Source organism: Hordeum vulgare, chromosome 5H, assembly GCF_904849725.1.
Source record: "Hordeum vulgare subsp. vulgare chromosome 5H, MorexV3_pseudomolecules_assembly, whole genome shotgun sequence".
In the NCBI taxonomy this organism is placed as follows: Eukaryota; Viridiplantae; Streptophyta; class Magnoliopsida; order Poales; family Poaceae; genus Hordeum; species Hordeum vulgare.
The window spans coordinates 442180103-442191043 of record NC_058522.1 but is presented as its reverse complement, the minus strand read 5'-3'; positions in this window follow the sequence as shown (position 1 = coordinate 442191043).

Below are 10941 nucleotides of genomic sequence, written 5' to 3'. Positions count from 1 at the left end.
ATCACTGGAGCTTGCATACTTGCTAGTATCTTTAGGATCGACAAAACCTTCTGGTTGTATCACATACAATGTTTGCTCAAGGAAACCGTCGAGGAAACAATGTTTTGACATCCTACGTGCAATATTTCATAAATAATGCATCAACAACTAACATAATTCTAACAGACCTTTAGCATCCCTACGAGTGAGAAAGTCTCATCATAGTCAACTGTTTGATCTTGTCGAAAACATCTTTGCGACAAGTCGAGCTTTTCTTAATAGTGACTTATCACCTATCATCGTCTGTCTTCTTTTAAAGATCCATCTTTACTCAATAGTCCTATGACCATCAAGTAATTCTTCCAAAGTCTACACTTTGGTTTCATACATGGATCCTCTCTCGGATTTCATGGCTTCCAGCCATTTGTCGGAATCCGGGCCCACCATCGCTTTCTCCATAACTCGTAGGTTCACTGTTGCTCAACAACATGACCTCCAAGACAGGGTTACCGTACCACTCTGCAGCAGTACGCGACCTTGTCGACCTACGAGGTTTGTAGTAACTTGATTCGAAGCTCAATGATCATCATCATCAGCTTCCACTTCAATTGGTGTAGGCGCCGAATGAACAACTTCCTGCGCCCTGCTACACACTGGCTGAAGTGATGGTTCAATAACCTCATCAAGTTCTACTACCCTCCCACTCAATTCTTTCGAGAGAAACCTTTCCACGAGAAAGGATCCGTTTCTAGAAACAAACACTTTGCTTTTGGATCTGAGATAGGAGATGTACCCAACTGTTTTGGATATCCTATGAAGATGCATTTATCCGCTTTGGGTTCGAGCTTATCAGACTGAAACTTTTTCACATAAGTGTCGAAACCCCAAACTTTCAAGAAACGACAGTTTAGATTTCTCTAAACCTCAGTCTATACTGTGTTGAAAGGATCGATATGGTTGGCTAGAGGGGGGGGGGTGAATAGACAACGACCACTTTTTAATTAATCTTAACAAGTTAAGGTAAACATTATACGGGTTCACAAATAATATGACAAAGAGGTGACCCCTATAAAAGCTATCAACAAGACCTATTAAGACAAGTAAGATATTGTAACAAGGAAAAGCAACTACAAAGTAAAGGTTAGAGATAACCACAAGTGGAACCGATGGAGACGAGGATGTGTTACCGAAGTTCCTTCCCTTTGACAGGAAGTACGTCTCCGTTGGAGCGGTGTGGAGGCACAATGCTCCCCAAAAAGCCACTAAGGCCACCGTATTCTCCTCACGCCCTCGCACGATGCAAGGTACCGTGATTCCACTATAGGTGCCCTTGAAGGCGGCGACCGAACCTTTACAAACAAGGTTGGGGCAACTCCACACAAAGCTTGGAGGCTCCCAACAAGACCACGAAGCTTCACCACAATGGAATATGGCTTCGAGGTGACCTCAACCGTCTAGGATGCTCAAACACCCAAGAGTAACAAGATCCGCAAGGGATAGGTGGGGGAATCAACTTTTCTCTCGGTGGAAGTGTGGATCTAGGCCTTCTCAACCAATCCCTAAAGAATCAACAAGTTTGATTGGCTAGGGAGAGAGATCGGGCACTTTTAAGCTTGTGGAGCAACAATGGAGCTTAGAGAGGTAAGAGATGGGGTTCCTCAGCTAGAAGAACCCTTTATATAGTGGGGGGAAAATTCAGACCGTTTTCCCACTCTCTGCCCGAGATCCAGCGGTACTACCGCTGGGAAGGAGCGGTACTACCGCTGCCTGGCGGTACTACCGCTGCATGCAGCGGTACTACCGCTGGGGCCTCCAGCGGTACTACCGCTGGCACCAGCGGTACTACCGCTGGGGCTTCCAGCGGTACTACCGCTGGCCCTTGGTAGTGTATAAACACTACTACCGCCGAGAAAGTCTTCGCAAAAGGGTCCGTCCACGAACTACCGCTAGGTAGGTGGAACAGGGCACCTGGAGCGGTACTACCGCTGACCAGGGGCGGTACTACCGCTGGCCAGCGGTACTACCGCTGAACAGGGGCGGTACTACCGCCAGCCAGCGGTACTACCGCTGGATGCAGCGGTACTACCGCTGGGACCAGCGGTACTACCGCTGGGGACCATTTTGCCGAGACGCAAGGAACAAACAGGCGAGGGCCGCTCCAAGGATAAAGGAAAGGGAGAAAATAGAGGTGTGCGTGTGCAAAGATAGATTCCACCCAAACCTTTCCACTACGGATCCCCTCTTAATAGTACGGCTTTCCTATGAATCAAATGAAGAGAATCTAGGATAGCGCCGTGCTTCCGTTCCCGAAGAGAGGAGTCGTGTCGTCTTGTGCCGTTGACGAATTTTGCCTGAAACCTTGACACACACGATTAGTCCTGTATGGTACTGTCATCAATCACCAAAATTACTTACGCATAAATTATGCCTCAACAATCTCCCCCTTTTTGGTGGATTGATGACAATACCGGATTTGCAAGGATAATAATATGAGAATAAAAAGGATGGAGATATATGACATATGACTCACAGCCTATGATGGAAATAAATCTAAACTCACATAGGGTAGATCATGTCTCACACACGATAGCAAACAAAGCAAACCAAGTTCAAAGCAAATCAGCAAAGCAATGTAAAGTTCGAATGAAATCAAATCCCTAGACTCTCTCCCCCTTTGGCACAAGACACCAAAAAGGGGCACACCTAATGTCACAGGTAGCTACTCCTCGTCCTCAGGATCACCAGACTCGTCGGTCCCCTCCTGGTCAGTCTCCTCCTCATCTTCCGCCTCATCACCCGACCACTGGTACCCCTGAGCCTGCATCCAGGTGGCCTCCGGCGTGATGTCGTCCTCTGAGCCACTGGAGATGTCCACATCCAAGGTCCTGAGAACACGCTTATGCCTCTGGCGGCTCTGCTTCTCAGCCACGTGTGACTGATACTGACCCTTGGCCTGCATACAGAAGAGAGTCTTCATCTTGTCCTGCAACTTGATAGCCCAAGATGGCATGGCAGACGAGCGGGGCTGAGAGGCAGGTCCTCTACCCGCAGCGGTCTCTGTATCTGTGTCCATTTGCTGAGAGGAGGAAGATGGGTTGGTCCACTTATCCTTGATGCGCAGCTTGATTGGGTCATGCACAATATAGTCAGACTGTGCGTAGAGCACCTCACCCGGATACGCCTGTTGCCACTTGTGGCAGATGTAAGCAAACAGGTAAGGCCCGTAGATAGGGACCTTACGGTTGATAATGCAGTTCCATAGTTCTGTGAACATCACATCTGCAATATCCAATTGAGCAGACTCCACAGACATAGCCTCCTCACATAGTAACAACATCTCAGCCAAGACGCCATGGACCTCATCGAAGTTACCACTCCGAGGGAAGAGGGTGTTCCGAAAGATGCGGTGCATAATGTCCAGGTGCTTGGGAAGCACCCCCTTCCTCAGATATAGTGGCTGCAGTCTGTCCTTTGCAAGGCCTTATCCGCGGGGACTGGAGCGTGAGGACGCAGCCCAAGAGGGGTGTCAGCACCCTGAAAATCAATGTGCAAGAACTGCATGAACTCTGACCAGGAACCAGTCATCTTCTGTGACCCAGTCATCCAAATCATGGAGCGCTGTTCATCATGGGAGAAATGAACAGTGACGTAGAACTGAGCAACTGCCGTGGGATCAAAATCTGTCTTGAAGGTGATGATGTTTTTGAGCCCCATCTTGTCAATCAAAGCAAGAGCATCACCAAAGTAATCTGTATGCCGCTGAAGATGTGCCAAATCAATCCACTGGACAGAGATGTAATTCTTCTTGAAGTTTCCAATGACATCTCGATATATCCTGCAATGGTCCTTAACCCAGACATTTTCAACTCCCTCGATCGTCTCCCTCTCCTGGAGATAGTGGTTCTTGGTGCGAAACTGCAGAAACTCTTTAGGAGACATTGCTCGGATGTTCACCCTCTTGTCCTTGTGGGCAACCTTCTTGAAGGACTTCTTCTTAGGGGGGAGACCAGACGTGGCAGACCCCTCGGGCGCCTCTGTGTTGCGAAACTGTTTGGATGCCGTGTCCCGTGGGGGGTTCGAACGGCGAGCAGAGCCACCTGTGACACAGACCACAAAGCGAAAAAAGAGGCAACACGAAAAGTCAAGGCAATGGATCTTGAAAGTGCAGAGAAAAGAAACAAAAGAAAACATGCATTGCTAAGCCCAAGAAGAAAACACCGTGAATGCTCCTGGCGGTAGTACCGCCACACCTGGCGGTAGTACCGTCAGTCCTGGCGGTAGTACCGCCAGCTCTGGCGGTAGTACTGCTGGGAGTCCTGGCGGTAGTACCGCCAGTCCTGGCGGTAGTACCGCTGGGGTCATAGCGGTAGTACCGCTACCCCTGGCGGTAGTACCGCTGGGGCCTAGCGGTAGTACCGCTAGCCCTAGCGGTAGTACCGCTACCCCTGGCGGTAGTACCGCTGGGGCCTAGCGGTAGTACCGCTAGCCCTAGCGGTAGTACCACTGGGGGTTTTGACTGTCAGATCTAGACATATAAAACTCGTATTCTAGGGCATGGACTGAATATATAATCATTAATACGTATACATCAGCCCTATTGTCAAACGGAACACATAGTAACACGAGGTACAAACATGCATAGGCAAGAGAGAGCACGTTTTAGATCTAATCAAAAAGGTTCAAATATCCGATCTAAGACGATGAAACCCTAAACCACGGCAGCAATCTTAGCAACAAGCCATTGGATCAACAAGATGAATGCAATCCCCAATGCTCCTAACCCTAGAACACGAAAAACAACCAAATAGAAGAGGGGAGGAGCTTTTGTTACCGGGATTCATGGCTTTGGAGGAGGAAGAAGAAGTAAATCAGCCTTTCCACACCAACGGGAAGAGAGGGCTCCTCCAAGAAAGATCCAAACAGCGGGTTTTCGGGGTAGGGGAGGGAGGAGCCGCGAGGAAGAAGAAACAGATTGAAAATCGGGCTCCCCCTCCCTTTATATAGCCCAAGGGGTATGGGTAGCGGTAGTACCGCTGGGTCCAGCGGTAGTACCGCTGACCTGGCGGTAGTACCGCTGGAGTGCAGCGGTAGTACCGCTGACCTGGCGGTAGTACCGCTGGAGTGCAGCGGTAGTACCGCTGGCGGTCCTGGCGGTAGTACCGCTCCCCCTAGCGGTAGTACCGCTCCCCTCGAAACCCTAGAAATATTCCGGCCGGCCGAGTTAGATTTTGAACTCTGGCGGTAGTACCGCTACCCATGGCGGTAGTACCGCTGGGGTCCTGGCGGTAGTACCGCTACCCATGGCGGTAGTACCGCTGGGGTCCTGGCGGTAGTACCGCTACCCCTGGCGGTAGTACCGCTGGGGTCCTGGCGGTAGTACCGCTACCCCTGGCGGTAGTACCGCTGTACATGTTTCAGCACGGCCAAGGAAAGCGGGAAAAACTTGGGCACATGACAAGTGAGTAAAAAGGGATGACTTCTAAGAAAAGGTATCGACTTGTCATTGTATATCCTCTCCTTTATACGCAAGAGAGGATGGAGGGGCGGTGGCCGAGGCCACCTATGTTTGAGACAATGGTATGACACCGCGAAGAATTATCCTTGGGTTCATGACCAATGCTCGTCTTTGAGGCACAAGTGCCATTTGACAATGGCTAAAGTGAAAGACTAGATTGATTTACGCATAATGGGGGGAGGGAGAGTTCATTGAGAGAACAACACTCCCCCTATGTCCATGCCTACATCTAGACCAAGATGGAATGTGAAGTGAGGTGCAATATGCCTAGTTTCAATCCACATTACTCGAATCAATGATATTTAGCTCATGCCTTAACTCCCGGAACCTTGCTTCATCAAGTGGCTTGGTGAAAATATCTGCAAGTTGCTCTTCAGTGTGAATGAAGTGAACCTCAATATCACCTAGCTTGATATGTTCACGGATGAAGTGATGACGAATATCAATATGTTTGGTTTTGCTATGTTGCACTGGGTTGAGGGAGATCTTGATGGCGCTTTGATTGTCACATAGAAGAGGCACTTTGTCACAAGTGACACCATAATCCTTTAAAGTTTGCCTCATCCATAACAATTGTGCACAACAACTTGCAGCTGCCACATACTCAGCTTCGGTGGATGATAAGGAGACACAGTTCTGCTTCTTTGACGACCAACTTACCAAAGAGCGACCAAGGAATTGGCACCCTCCAGATGTTGACTTCCTCTCCACACAATCTCCAGCCCAGTCTGAGTCAGAATAGCCAACTAGATTGAAGTTTGCTCCTTTGGGATACCAGAGGCCAAAGTTTGGGGTATGAGCCAAATATCGAAAGATTCGTTTGACAGCCATGTAATGACTTTCTTTTGGTGCGGATTGAAACCGTGCACATATCCCTACACTCAACATAATATCCGGTCTAGATGCACAAAGGTAAAGGAGGGATCCAATCATGGAGCGGTATACCTTTTGATCCACTGCTTTACCATTGGGATCACTGTCAAGCTTGCATCTGGTTGGCATGGGAAACTTGACCGGTTTGACATCTTCGAGCTCGAACCGTTTGAGCATGTCTTGAGTGTACTTGGCTTGTTTGATGAATATCCCTTCTAGACCTTGCTTAATCTCGAATCCGAGAAAAAACTTCAACTCTCCCATCATGGACATCTCAAACTTCTCAGTCATTAGCGCGGCAAATTCTTCATTGAATGAAATGTTAGGAGAGCCAAAGATAATATCATCAACATATAGTTGGCATATGAACAAATCCCCTTTAACCCTCTTAGTAAAAAGAGTGGGATCAATCTTCCCAATTTCAAACCCACGATCTTGTAACAACTCAGTAAGGTACTCATACCACGCGCGTGGGGCTTGTTTAAGACCATAGAGTGCCTTATTGAGTTTGTACACATGATTTGGGAGCTTGGGATGTTCGAATCCCGGGGGTTGTTTGACATATACCAACTCATTTAAAGGACCATTAAGAAATGCACTTTTCACATCCATTTGCTGTAATTTGAAGTTATGATGAGAGGCAAAAGCAAGTAGCATGCGAATAGATTCTAGACGAGCGACAGGGGCAAAGGTTTCACCGTAGTCGATACCCTCGACTTGGGAGTAGCCTTGAGCCACCAATCTTGCCTTGTTTTGAATCACAATTCCATTTGCATCTTGCTTGTTCTTGAATATCCATTTGGTCCCGATGACATTATGTTCCTTCGTTGGTCGTGGCACTAGATCCCATACTTGGTTGCGCTCGAAGTTGTTAAGTTCTTCGTGCATGGCCATAAGCCAATCCTCATCATCGAGCGCTTCCTGTACCTGTTGAGGTTCACAATACGAGACAAACGCGTGATGCTCACAATAATTCCAAAGTTGTTGACGGGTAGATACTCCCCTTTTTAAACTACCAAGAACATTCTTCATAAGATGTGACTTGGCTTTCAGCTTGTTCGCATTCTTGGCTGCTCGACGCTCCAAGAGTTCTTCATTAGATAACAGAGGAGCATCGACTTGTATCTTTTGTTTGCCCTTGCGTCTTGAGCCGGTTGTTTGAGCTCCAGAAGGGAATTGTGAGACAGTCTCCTGATCACTTTGTCCTTCGACTTGAGCAGGTTCACTAGTTTGATCTTGTATTAGTGGTTGCTCTTGATCTTGATCTCGTGTTGGTTCAAGGTCTTGGGGCAGTGCTTGAGTGGGCATATCACCATTGTTAGACAATTGATCTTGACCGAGAGCTTGATCAACTTGTTGAGAGTCTTCTCTTTGTTCATCGGAAGCGTGTGGGGCTTGTGGGGGTGATGGCTCCACTTGAGTAGAGCATTGTCCTTCTCCTTCGGCCATAAGGGCTTCCTCAATGGGGAGTATTTGACCAATCCCCATTCTTCTTATGGCTTCGGGAGGAATTTCATCACCTATATCACAAAGACCACTTTGCTCCACTTGGGAGCCATTATTTTCGTCAAACTCCACGTTACACGTCTCCTCAATTAGTCCGGTGGACTTGTTGAGGACACGGTAAGCATGAGAGTTTGTAGCATAACCAACAAAGATACCCTCATGTTCTCTAGAGTCAAATTTAGCTAACCGAGCTCCCTTTTTAAGAATGAAACACTTACAACCGAATACCCGGAAGTACTTGAGATTGGGTTTGTTTCCAGTTAGAATCTCATACGGAGTCTTGTTCAAGCCTTTGCGGATGTAGAGCCGATTGGACGCATGACATGCTGTGTTGATGGCCTCTGCCCAGAAGTTGTATGGAGATTTGAATTCTGCCATCATTGTTCTTGCAGCGTCTATCAAGGTCCGGTTCTTCCTTTCTGCCACGCCGTTTTGCTGAGGGGTATATGGTGCAGAATATTGGTGCTTTATTCCCTCATCACCTAGAAACTCATCTAGGGTATAGTTCTTGAACTCGGTGCCGTTGTCACTCCTAATCATCAAGATCTTTGCTTCATGTTGACGTTGCGCTTCATTGGCAAAGTTGATGACCGTTTGTTGAGTTTCACTCTTCCTTTTAAGAAATATACCCAGGTATATCTTGAGTAGTCGTCAACAATTACTAAGCAATACTTTCTGCCTCCAAGACTATCGAATGTTGGAGGACCAAACAGATCCATGTGAAGAAGTTCCAATGGCCTCTTAGTGTAGATAAGAGTTGATGGACGATGAGCAGTTTCATGAATCTTTCCTTCAATGCAAGCACTGCAAACACGATCTTTAGCAAAGCTCACATTTGTTAGTCCACGAACATGGTCCCCTGTCAGAAGACTTTGCAAAGACCTCATATTGACATGAGCTAAACGGCGATGCCAAAGCCAGCCCACGTCAACTTTAGCCATTAGACATGTCGCAGTCTTAGTGGGTCGCTTTGAAAAGTTTACCACATAGAGACCATTTTCGACATGTCCAACATAGGCTACTTTAAGAGTCTTGCTCCTTAGGAGGACCACAGTGTCAATATTAAAGAATGTGGAAAAACCCATGATTGCAAGTTGACGAACGGAAAGTAAATTGTAGGCAAGAGACTCAACAAGCATGACCTTCTCAATAGACAAATCTTGAGAGACGACCACCTTACCAAATCCCAATACCTTTGACGAGGATGCATCAGCGAATTGGACATGGGTAGGCATAGATGGAGAAGGGTGCACATCCACCACTAAGTCCTTGCTTCCGGTCATATGATTTGTTGCTCCACTATCGAGCAACCATGACACCCCACCGGAAGCAAACTCCTGCAATAGATCAAGGCTTGGTTTTAGGTACCCATTTTTTAATGGGTCCTTTCATGTTAGAGACAAGGGTCTTAGGAACCCAGATAGCCCATTCAATATCTTCATCGTAGGAACCAATAAATCTGGCATAAACATGCCCATCACTAGCACAACATAACACATAAGAGGAATTGAGTTTGCCGGCTGTGTTAGTAGGAGCGGCTTTGCCCTTCTTGAGGTTCCCATAGTCCACCTTGTTCCTGTTCACCTTCTGAGTACCCTCACCCTCCTTGACAAAGATGTCCATGAGGGTGAGAGATCGTTTTCTCTTGTTCTTCCTTTTACCTTTTGACTTGGAGGTAAGTCCAATTCCTTCCTTTCCTACGACACCCTTTTGAGTGCTCAAGAGATCGTTCAGACTCTTCTCACCTTGTCTGCATGACACAAGGCCCTTCTCAAGTTTCTCCTTTAACTTGGCATTTTCTTCCACAAGATGAACATGCTCACAACAAGGGTTAGTTGCACAAGTATTATCAATTAGCACAAAGGGAGGACAAGTAGAGATCTCCTTGGTAAGCTTTGCTTGGAGTTGATCATGAGACTCTTTCAGAGCGAAATGAACACCTTTCAAGGCTTTGTGGGCCTTGTCAAGTATGTCAAACTCTTCTTTGAGTCTGTCACGGCCAACCTCAAGAGCATACCTTTCAGATTTAAGCATGCGAGTAAGAACAACATCATGATCCAGTTTCTTTTGCATTTTAGTGCAGTCATCGTTATATGACTCCTCAAGAGCCAGACGAAGAGTGCGCTCTTCTTCAAGAGTACTAGATAATTCGGCAATTTCATCGGCATAGTCACGACTATGTCCATGAAGCTCGGAGATGGTCTCCTCATGAGACTCAATAAGGTCAGTGGCCTCACCCAATTGTTCCAAGAGAGCAACAAAATGCTTCTTGGTTTCTCCCTTAATAGTGCATAGAAACTTATCAAGATCATGTTCATTAAGTTCTCCAACATCACTATCTTCTACACAATTTAACAATGAAGGAGTAGAAGTAATGTTGGTCTTAATGATAGAAGTTACCTGATTGGTACCTTTTGCCATGAGGCACTTGGTGATGTGGTTCTCGTTGGGGGCGTTGAAAAGAGACACCTTCTGGGAAGGGGTAGTGGCTATAGCAACAGTTGCCGTTGCCACTGTATCATCATCATCATCATCATCAGAAGGATACTCCTCCAGGGCCACCATTCCTTTTGGGTGAGGTTTCTTCACAAAGTTGTTCTTGATTGGAAATGATTTGGCTTTGTCTTTGCGAATGAGCTTGCCTCCATTGTCTTCTCTCTTCTCATATGGACATTCTGCCACGAAGTGACTCACGTTGCCACAGTTATAGCATGTCCTTACTCGTTGTTTGGGTTTGAAACCACTTGAGTTGTTCTTGTTGAAGGTTGGTCTTGAGTTCCTTTTATTTCCCCAGAATTGCCTTGATGCAAGAGCCATGTGCTCATGATAGGCATACTTTGTGTCTTCCGGGCAGCTCTCCTCTTCCTCATCTTCTTCTTCTTCTTCAAGCATTACTCTTGCTTTCAACGCAAGTTTGGGTGAAGTGATTTTTGATCGGACACGAGCAAGTGCATTGTCGGCAGTTTCGTTCATGATTGACATTGCAATGAACTCATCCAACACTTCACTGGAAGACAAAGAGTGAAAGTCTGGCCGCTGACGAATGACAGATGACATGGCTTTGTTGA